Source organism: Erithacus rubecula (genome assembly GCF_903797595.1).
Source record: "Erithacus rubecula genome assembly, chromosome: Z".
Classification (NCBI taxonomy): Eukaryota; Metazoa; Chordata; class Aves; order Passeriformes; family Muscicapidae; genus Erithacus; species Erithacus rubecula.
In genome coordinates, this window is record NC_136661.1 from 19,998,651 (window position 1) to 20,009,589 (window position 10,939).

Consider the following 10,939-nt stretch of genomic DNA (forward strand, 5'->3'; position numbering starts at 1 on the left):
TAATAGTCCTTTAAATACACATTTTCAGGTACTTCAACCTAATGAATTTATCTTTTTTCCTTTGGAAATAGGACCCTCTTTTTTTCCTGATCCTGGCTGCAGAGTAACAAAAGCATAGAAACTGAACCAACATGGTGCAAACCAGAGGGGGAGAAGAGCTGGATTTGTGCTGTTCCTACAACTGAAGTCCACAGGCTCCATGGCACATCATTGCTTTGCAGTGGATGGGTGTTGATTCTTACTTCATAGGGTACTTACAGCTGTTTTTTTCTACTTAGCATTTAAGCTCCAAACCATTTCATATAGTTTCCTACTTTTTTTTGTGTGTTATTGACATTTAAGGCAATATGCAGTAACATAAACATCTACTTACACCTGAATTTTGTGACTGTGCAACACCTGGTCTCAGGCTGACTGACATGCAGTTCTACAATAACATCAATTATAATAAAAGGCCTTATTGGGAGCATCCCCTGATGGCACCACAGCAAAGGGCTGAGTGCAACTTATGGGGAAGTGGAAGTTGGTTTTTCCTTACTGTTTGTGAAAATGACAACAATCTAGTAACCATTTTACTGTCTCATCATAGCCACTTTTGGTTCTTACCAAACATTTTTACTGTGTATTCATAAATAAACCCTTAGAATTAATAAATTACATTTCTTTAGAATCAAAACTGATGTTTTAGGGGATTAAAAGTGGAACAATTTGAGAGACACAAAGGGTTAGCCATAAGGCAGGGGACTTTTTTGTCTTGCATCAAATGATAGTCCTAGCACAGGAGTAATTAATGAAATGCTTCATTTGCTGGGCTAATGATATCCTGCCTGGTCTAGAGACAGCCTGAAATGGCATTGTCTGCATTCTACTTCACACTAAGGTCAACCAGAATATAATTATATCAATGATATTTCCCTGTAGACTTCTGGCCTTTTATAGGATTGATGCTAAGGTTACTCAATAGTTTACCAAGCTTTAAATAGTCTTGTGTCTTCATTGTCCAAGTTCATTATGTATTACAGCCCTAAAGACAGTCTGTGCTCTGTGACTATTGCAAATGCCAAGGTTCCAGTGACAACTGAGTGGAGAAAGAACATCCTGTTATTACGATTTGGAATTGTGAAATTGACTTGGAGAGTTTTTGTATTTGCTTCTGTATGCTAAGTCCATCTCGCTTTCTTTTTTTTAAAGCTTTTTAATTGCCTGGTTTGCTTTTAATGTATTTGCTGTGTTTCAAGGATTAATGACAATGCCTTGGGATGTGTCTCCAAGAAATATGTCAAACAGCATTACTGCTGTGCTAACTTTAATGCAAATGATTCTCTCTCAGGGGACCTTGTAGAAGGATATTGCCTTAGATACTAGAATTTGTATGCTGCAGAAACTACACCAAACAAACAAGGGCTGTGAGGGTTCTGGTTTGAAAGAACTGGATTACAACAAAAGAGCTCAAGTTATTTGAATTCAAAATTCAGAGAGCTTCAGTGATATATCAGCAATACATGAGACTTGTCCAGAGCATAGATATTTCTGGCTGTATTGTACACCAAGATCATCACTGGGCAAGCAAATAATTACTGTTCTTTAGAGTTATGTTCTGATCTTAAAACAAAAGGCATGGTGAACTAACTCAGCAGGTTGAATCTGCCCAAAGTCAAGTTACTGTTCTGTTTTTTCCACATTTTTGCCTGCTTTTACTCCCAATCATCACCATTCCTATGCATTCTTCCATACATCTGGTGCTGGCTTTGGCACACTTCAGACCTCTCTGAGCCAATTTAATGTATCACAATAGCAAACAATAAATGCAGAGAAAAAAAATCTGGGTTTATGAGTTAGGTCTTCTCCCAGAAAGGTCCAGTGAGCAACAGACCCATGGAGAGGGTAAAAATATACACAATCACAGAAAAGAGAGATGGGACGAAAGAAGTGGAAAGTGGAAAAATATGAAGGGCAGGAGGAGAATCTTCTGTTGCAGATGCAGCCAGCCACTGCATCTACTCTAGTGCCAGTGAACCATCACCTTGCACAAACTCTCCTGGTTTCTGCTCATCCTAGACTAGCAGATAGTGCTCACTACTCTGAAGTAAGAATCAACACCCATCCACTGCAAAGCAATGATGTGCCATGGAGCCTGTGGACTTCAGTTGTAGGAACAGCACAAATCCAGCTCTACTCCCCCTCTGGTTTGCACCATGTTGGTTCAGTTTCTATGCTTTTGTTACTCTGCAGCCAGGATCAGGAAAAAAAAGAGGGTCCTATTTCTAAAGGACTTCCCTGGACAGGACTGTGGCATCCAAATGCACCATGCTATTAGTGATCAGTTTCCTAAACAGGCTGATTTAGCTGATCGTTGAAGGTGAATATTTATTTTTCATTGCTAGTGTTACTGATACTTGCCTCCCTCAGACATTCTACCTTCAGGCTGACAAAAACTGCTCAGATTCAGACCATCTGTCTGTGGGGATGACAGCAAACAAGGATTTTCAATGGCCTCCATCACCAAAGCTCAGACCCACTTTGAGTCCCTCTCAGCCAGAGAATCTTGCCCACAGGGCTCACAGGGGTCAAAGGCTTCTGCACAAGCTCTTCTGAGAGCTAACCTGCCAGCTGTGTGAGAGCTAACCTGACAGCTGTGTGCAGAAGCAGAAGTACTGTGTCTACAGCAGATCTATATGCTCTCATGTGTCTAGCAACAGAGCAGCTCACACAACTGTAAAAAGGGTGAATTTAATGAACCAGAGGGCTGGTATCATGATTTTAGCACTTTAAACATGCTAACATAGGAAGTGTCACGTGAAATAAGCTAGAGTGAAATATTATGCCATTTGTGCTAATAGTGACACAGAATCACATACAGTATATAATGGTATGTATTAGAGGTTAAACCACAGGGAGGATTGCAGACCCTGTTCTAGGCAATTACTCCTCAGACCCAAACAAAGCCAATTTTTCACAAGCATCCCATGATTTAAGGTTTGTTGATTTTTTTTCTTGTATTTTTCTACATTTCTTACTCTAAGTTTAATTCCTATAGTTTAATAAATTCATGAGGAACTTTATATGATTGCCTGAGAGAGCAATATCTCACATTGATAATCCAGATCTCATATGTCCTGAGGTCTTGCCACTTTTAAAAATATCATCTTTCTGATTTCTCTGAAGAGTGAATAGAATGTCAAATATCAACCATTAGCAACCTTGCCCATGCTTTTATATTTCTGGTTCTTTCTGAATAAGTGAATATATTCTAGACTTATTATTATAACTAGTTGAAAAGCTAAAATGCCTCAAGCACCAAACCTTGAACAAAATCTTTCATCAAAGTCCATTAGTGTCCCTCTGAAAATTTCCAAGTATCTTGAAATTAAAACCTTAAAAATGTTTCCCAATAAGCAGAACAAAACCTCCTTTCCTATAAAGGAGAGTTAGGGAACAAAATGAAGGCAGGACTTCAAAGAAACAGATCTTATTAGGATATCTTTTTGAACTACAGCATTTTTAGGACCCTCTGAAATTCATTTTAATTTTGTCAGCTTACTTGAGAAGTCAGTAATTAACCCTAACTGCTACTGTGAAACTTCCTGGAATAAGCTTTTGTGGATATCCTCCATCTGGAAACAGAGTTCAACAGATAAAGTTTTGCAAACTTTCATAGAGGGATTGTGTAGAAAGAGAAGTGACACAGCCTTGACTCTGGCTCTCCCTCATTCTGGACTGGCTATGTACACAACCACCATCAGTCTGCCATAATTGAAAACATGCACCAGTAATAAGAAAAGGGTAATGCAGTTGCAGAGATTCACCTGAGCCCAGAGAAGTTTAGATGTGTTCAACATTAGCTATTTCTTGCACAACAAGCTTATAAGCGTAGTGAGTAATTCTGACTTCTATCTATAGCTGCGCAATTAAAAGGAGCAAGACTGAAGCACAGGGTCACTATGACCATACTAATGATGTAATTTTTTATTTCCAGATATAAAATTCTCAGAAAACTTCTTCCTATCTAGCCATCCAATTACTTCTATGCAACAGTTTTGATAAGTTGGAGTTATGGGAAATGCTTTATCTGATAGTGGAGACCATATCAATAAACATCTCTGAAAGAATCTTCATTTCTGGAAGTTGGACTTGTCCCCATCAGCCTGAGAAGACATCATTCTGTGCTTATTTGGTTGAAATATCATCATGAAAATAATCAAAAGGATGGTGTTTCTAAGAAAGGTGGAGCTTCTCCAGAATTTTTAATAGTATTCAGCAAACAGAAATCTCTAGACTTTTTAGAACTAGCAAATAACTTTGAGATTTTTATAAATTATAAAAATAGGAGAGAAAAATACTGGTAATTCCAAAGAGAGAATGTAAAATATAAAGATTGTGATAGCAACGGACAAGGACTCCTGTTTCATCCTTTGTAGGGCCTCATGGCAAGAGAGGTACACAATTCTGCTTATTTATTGGTGAATAAATACTTGTCCTTCTGAGATAGTAATGAAAGCAGGTGTGCTGTTTATGTGCTGGGAGAGATTGAATTTTTTTACAGTGGCTAGTACAGGGCTATGTTTTGGATTTGTGCTGAACACAGGGTTGATAATACAAAGATATTTTTATTGAGGGGGGATTGCACAGAGCCAAGGTCTTTCCTGATTTTCCTACTGCCATGCTGGTGAGGAAGGTGGGGGCTCATGGAAGACTGGGAAGAAGCACAGCTGGGACAGCTGACCCAAGGGATATTCCAGACCATATGGCATCATGCTCAGAACATAAAGTGAGGAGAAGAAGGTGGTACTGGGGGACATTTGGAATGATGATGTTTGTCTTCACAAGAAATAACCATTAGATGTGATAGGGCTCTGCTCTCCTGGAGATGGCTGAACACCTACCTGATCATGTGCAGAAGTGAAAGAATTCCTTATTTTGCTTTGCTTGTTTGCACAGCTTTTTCCCTGTTAAACCCTCTTTATCCCAGCCCATGAGATTTCAGACTTTTACCCTTCCAGTTCTCTCCTCAATCCCACTATTGTAGGGTGAGCAAGCAACTGCATGGGGCTCAGTTATGAGCTGGACTTTAAGCAGGAACTCCAGGAAAGGGAAATACTTCAGTGCAAAAACATCAGCCATGAGAAAGGTACCCTGAGAAAGGGTGGTGGTTAGTTTGGCACTGACATAAATTACAAACTTGTAAAATGGTTAAGACACAGAGCACAAAAGCAAATTAAACTATATTTAGTGTTATAAATATAGATATTATTACTGAGAGGACTACCAACTTTTTTTCTGCTGCAGAAATACAGTAAGATGTGTAGGCTTAGGCTTGTCACATTTTGTGACCTTTACACAGTGCAACATTCTTTTAGACATTTTTCCCTTCTTGAGCAGACACTTTTTAGACTACATCTCTTACTAATGTATGTTCAAGCTCTGCTGAAAACTGTGCAATTAGTTTACAAGGACTAACTAAAGGGACAACTGAAATCTAAAACTGTACATACTGGCATATTCTCCACCATCTGCTGGAGAAGTTGAATTTGCTCTGCAGCATCTGGAAGACTGTCCATGCAGTGTGTGTTGGTCTAATCTAGGTATTGTGGCCCCAGGATTGCAAATTACAGTTTGTGATCAAAGAAGAAAAACTCAAAAAGCCCCATTTCTTTTTTGTGTCCTCTTTACACACACTAATAAGGTTAGACACTATTTTGTCCTCTATTTTTGGTACAGTGAAATGCAAGAGGGAAATTGTGCATGGGTGTTAGGGGAATTCCCTGATGAAGCCAGTATGCCACAATTCCAGTAAATGCAAAGCTGAAAATGCCTGATACAGGGAAAACATTCCAAAATAAACAGAAGATAGCATTTGTAACTGCAAAGTTGAGCTGACCTTTGCTAGCAATTCATTTGTATTTAGGGAAGTTTCTCAGCCAGTGAAAATAATAAAATGCAACAGTGATTTTGAAGAAGGAAAGTGAACTTATTTTACCAGGGGAATAAGCCTTTATCTTCAGTAAACATAAAACTTAAAATTGTCTGTTCCACGGCAAAGTCTTTTTTTTCTTACAGCTTGCGTCTCACATCCAAAAATTAAAAACAACCCTCACAAATCCATATAGGGTGAAGAGTGCTATAGAAGTGACATGTTTTTCTACTTTAAAGAGAGCTTATATTTTTATTGCTAGAGAAGGCACCAGGCGACCACAGAAAGCAACCATTTGTAGTAGTCTCAGAGCAAGAAAAATGTAAACTCTTCAGAACTCTTGAAGTGAGATATAAGATAAACACCTATACAGACAACTAATATGTTAGGCCCTTTTTACTGGTTTCAGATTAAACAGGAGTGTCCCAATTTTCCTCAGTGCCCTCTTCTTTGACCTTTCATTTTACTGCAGATATGTATCTTTCTTTCTGAATATTAGAACTAAAGTAAAACTTGAAACTTATAAACACTAAATATTTGTGAGAAGTGCATTTTTCCAAAAGAAAATCAGATGCCTTACATTTTTTGCACAGCTTTGCATTTATTCACATACATGGATACTTCTAATTGCAATATACATGAAAAATTTGAAAATTTACCGTGTATACACTGTACCAGTTCTTTTAATACTAAAAGGTGGCAAACCTGGATGAGTCCTCTAAAACTGAATTATCTGCTTACCTTGAGAGATTGAAAGCAGTGTAAAAATGCATGTCTGCATTTCTCCAGCATTTCCAAGAGGTGAATATCAAGCCATGTTCTAAGGAATAGCTAGTGATAAGTAAAATCATTCACATTTATAAAATCAGACTATTATGAAAGACAAAGACATTCAGACGACTTCATATGATTTAAAGCATAGCTGAGAAACACAAGGAGGGAATGTAATGCTAGAGACACAACTAGCCAAGCATGTAATTTCACAGGAAAAGTGAGAAAATCAAGTGGATGAGATAGGCAAAGACTTTTACTCCCAACACTTCTGCAGGAAAGAGATTTTTTTTCCCAAGCAGTCGATACTGTATTTCTTTTCCAAAGATTATGCCCATGTATCATCCATACAGAACATTTGGAAGTATAAAAGAATTAACATAGTAAGTTATGTGTAGACACTTGGTTTCCAAGTTAGGAAATTTTAACCATAATGCCTGGGCTTCCGTATAGGCTGCATCTAGCTACAAGTGAGACAAGCTTTTGCTATTATTTTAGTACAAAGGGAAGGAAAGAAAACAGCTAAGCATATACCATCTGTGTATGTGTCTGCACAGAAAGATACATATACATATCACAGACTATTCTGAGTTGGAAAGGAACCACAAGGGTGATCGAGCCCAGCTCTTATGTGAATGGCCCATACAGGGATCAAAACCACAAAACCTTGTTGTTATCAGCACCATGCTCTGACCTACTGAGATAAACTCAGGGTCGTGACTAGGCAACATTTGCTTTCCTATTACAGAATTCTTTTCAATAATAAATCTTTGGGGTTGAATGTGCCTTAGAATAACTCAAAAAATGCAAGTCAGAGGCTTACATAACATGGGGGGAGGATGGATGTTTAAAATGCAGGCCTGTCAGTGGGCATTTAAGAAAGGGGACATAGCACTTATTTGGCCAGCCACCACAATGGGAAAAGTAGACCTGAAAGAAAATTTGAAGATCTGACCTTTTTTTTTCCAAGTATAAAATTGGTCAAATGCATTTTTCTGAGAAAATGACAGCCTGAGAGATTAGAGATACAGTTATGTCTATAGTTAGAGGTCTTTTATGAAATCACAGCATGACAAAAGTACAGCTGGGAGGAACCTCAGAAGGTCAGCCAGCTTATTTGCCTTCCCACTACGAGATCCACCAAATTCCATTTCAGACAACCATTTCACTAGCCTTTTCTCAAAAATTCCAGAACCATCTGAAGGAAAACTAGGTCAAGTACTTTGCTGTCTGTACTGGTACAAACACTTTCCTCACAACTCACTAAAATATTTCCTGCTTCAATGAAAAAGGCATGTGGTTAGACTCTAGGTGTTTCCACCTGGAATGTGATTCAGACTATAATACCAGATGGTAGTAACTCAGATCCTTTTTGTACCTTCCCAAAGAAAAGTTTGCTCTGGGCTTCTGTGTGCATACATTTGTGAATGAATAATGCAGAAAAGTTTTAAGACAACAGTGTCAAACAAGAGAAGATCAAGAAAGATCGTTTCTTATCAAGACTAACAAGACAAGAATATTTTGTTGTTATAGAGCTGAGCAGTAAATGGCTGTCACCTTGTAAAGGAACTTGTGGTTTTCTCCTATGCATCTGGTTTGGGTGCTCAGCCCAAACTGCCATGCAACCAACCCTTCAACCAGTGAAACCCCCTCTGAAAATTATTTTGGTGCAACAAAGACCCACAACTCTGTACTGTATCTGTGCATAAGCATTAAAACAAACAAACAAACAAATCAAAACAAAACAAACACAGAACCAAAGCAAAAAGCCAAACAAACAGAAACTAGGGACATTTCAAAATTCTGAATTTTCTGAATTCTGTTGCACTGTGTAGCAAGTGTCTCCCGGACTGGTTCCTACCTCTGCTGAGAAGAGATAGGCTCTCCCTGTTCCCCTAGCCATATGGAACAAGAAAGATTCTAGTGTGGTTTCTAGTGAGGAAGAAACCAGCATCCTCCCTGCAACTACTCTAAGATAAAGGTTAAAGGCAACTGAGGAAATGGGTGAGGAGCTCTCCCTGCTTGGCTTGTGATGGTAGTCATGCTCCTGCCAGGATCTACACCTATTATCCTCAAGGTTGCTCTGAAGGCTATTATCTTATCTCTCTCTCTCTGATGTTGAGGAGTGGCAACACAATAACAGAATGGTTTGAGTTGGAAGGGACCTTAAAGATCATCTTGTCCCAACCCCACTGCCATAGGCAGGGCCATGTTCTACTAGTCTTGAACATTTACACAGACGTGGTACCCACAGTTTCTCTGGGAAACCTGTCCCAATGCATCCCTGCCTTGACAGTAAATAATTTCTTCCTAATACCTAATCTAAACCTGCTTTTCTCCATCTTATGGCCACTCCCCCTTGCCCTATCACTACATGCCCTTTTAAAAAGTCTCCCTCCATCCTATTTGTAACCACCCGTTAGGTACTGGAAGGCTGCCATAGAATTGTAATTTAAAAATACTGAGTTGTTACAATGTTTTATCACTTCTACTGTATTTTAACAAGCAATTTCAGAAGTTAGTGTCAACTGTTTAAATTTCCTGTATTCATTTTCATCTTAAACAAATAAAAAGACTTTTCTATTATGCTTATTTCTTAGCAGGATACAACAAACTTATTCATAAGCACTGTTGTTTGCTAAAATTTTCTGTTATTGTCATGGAGATGTAAGAATGGTACAAATAATATTCATTAATATTTCAATTTATTAACCTAATTTACTGTTACTGTTCAAGAGTTTTTACTGAGCTTAGTAGAAAGGTTTTACTTGAACTCTACTGTCATCTTGTGGTGACCAGTGTTTCTGGTTCAAACCCACATACAGGTTTTCAAACTGAAGAATCTGGATATTGTACAAATGAAGTTAGGCTGCTTTTGCCTGCTAGATAACAAATAATCAGTCTTTCCCACTAATTCCAACTGAGACATTTACCTCTGCAAATCAAGATGATGCCCAGAAACAAAGGCAACCTAATCAACCTTCATGAAAATGTTGCCCTTGAATTCCTCAGGTTTCCTGTAGCATTCCTGAGATGCTGTTGCCTATGTCAAAATGTTCAATATTCAGGAGGACACTGACATTCCTTTGATCTACGAGAGCACACTAAGAAATAAAGACTTCTGCACCACTGAAGGCAATTGAAGTTATTATTAAGTGCTGACTAGCTTCAAATATATGAAGGCTGAATTTTCACTATTCCCATCCCTTTAACTCACCCCTGCTTGCACAGAAGGTGCTGCACATGTGCACAAATGAGTGATGCTATATGATGACAGACAGAACTTGACTGGGTATCAGTGCTACACAGTCCTTTCAGCAGTTCAAGTTTGGTAAAACCAGTTCAAATCATCTGTTTTTGAAGCCAGTCACACCACAGTTTGTGTCTGGTTGTACTGCACCCAGTGATGGTGTGATGCATGGTATCAAACCTGGTAAAAAAAAAGAAGGCCACTGAGGTTATTATTGCTCACAGACCCCTTCCTCTCTAATGCCTAGCCAGACCTGGTTCTGATCTCCCTGGCCCTGAACTAGACTTAACTCTAAGTCGTATTTCTAAAGGCAGATCTATTTTTTACTTCAGTGTTTTAACCCCAACCAGATCAGCCAGGCTGCAGAACATGGTGCAGAGCATGGTATTCAATAAACCAAAGCCTAGAAGCTTAACAGGATCACTGTTTACTGGCACAACAAAGGGCTTTTCCATCAACAAACCTGGATGGAGCAAAATTGCTGTGTGGAAGCTGTGATGGGATACCAGCTGCAGTGACAGACTGCAGTTTCCTACATCAAAAACACAGTTTTGAAATCCAGACATGTCACCTTCTAAATTTTGGCTTACCACCCATGCAACAAAGAAACAGTATGAATTAGTCAGTGCTGAATTTAGACTGGTGCCATTCAGCAGCTGCCAGTACATGAGCCTATGGGTTCTGAGCAATGGGGAATGAACTCTGTTCCCTCCTGAGCTTCACACGGGCTAGGACCTTCTGGATGGTAGTGGGTCAGCCACAGCTCTGCCCATTCTCTACCCTAAAAATATTCCTGAAGACTAAAGACAAATGTATTATGATCGCAAAAAATTTTCTTTCTGAACAAGTTTGAAGACATAGAAATGAAGAAGAATATTTTTATCCCACAAAGGACAGGAATAATTCCTGCATATTCTTGCAGGCAGCCAAACCAACAGATTTCCTTTGGAGGCTGTTGCCATGGCACCTGTCCAATGTCCATGCCATCTTTCAGATTTCTGAGATTT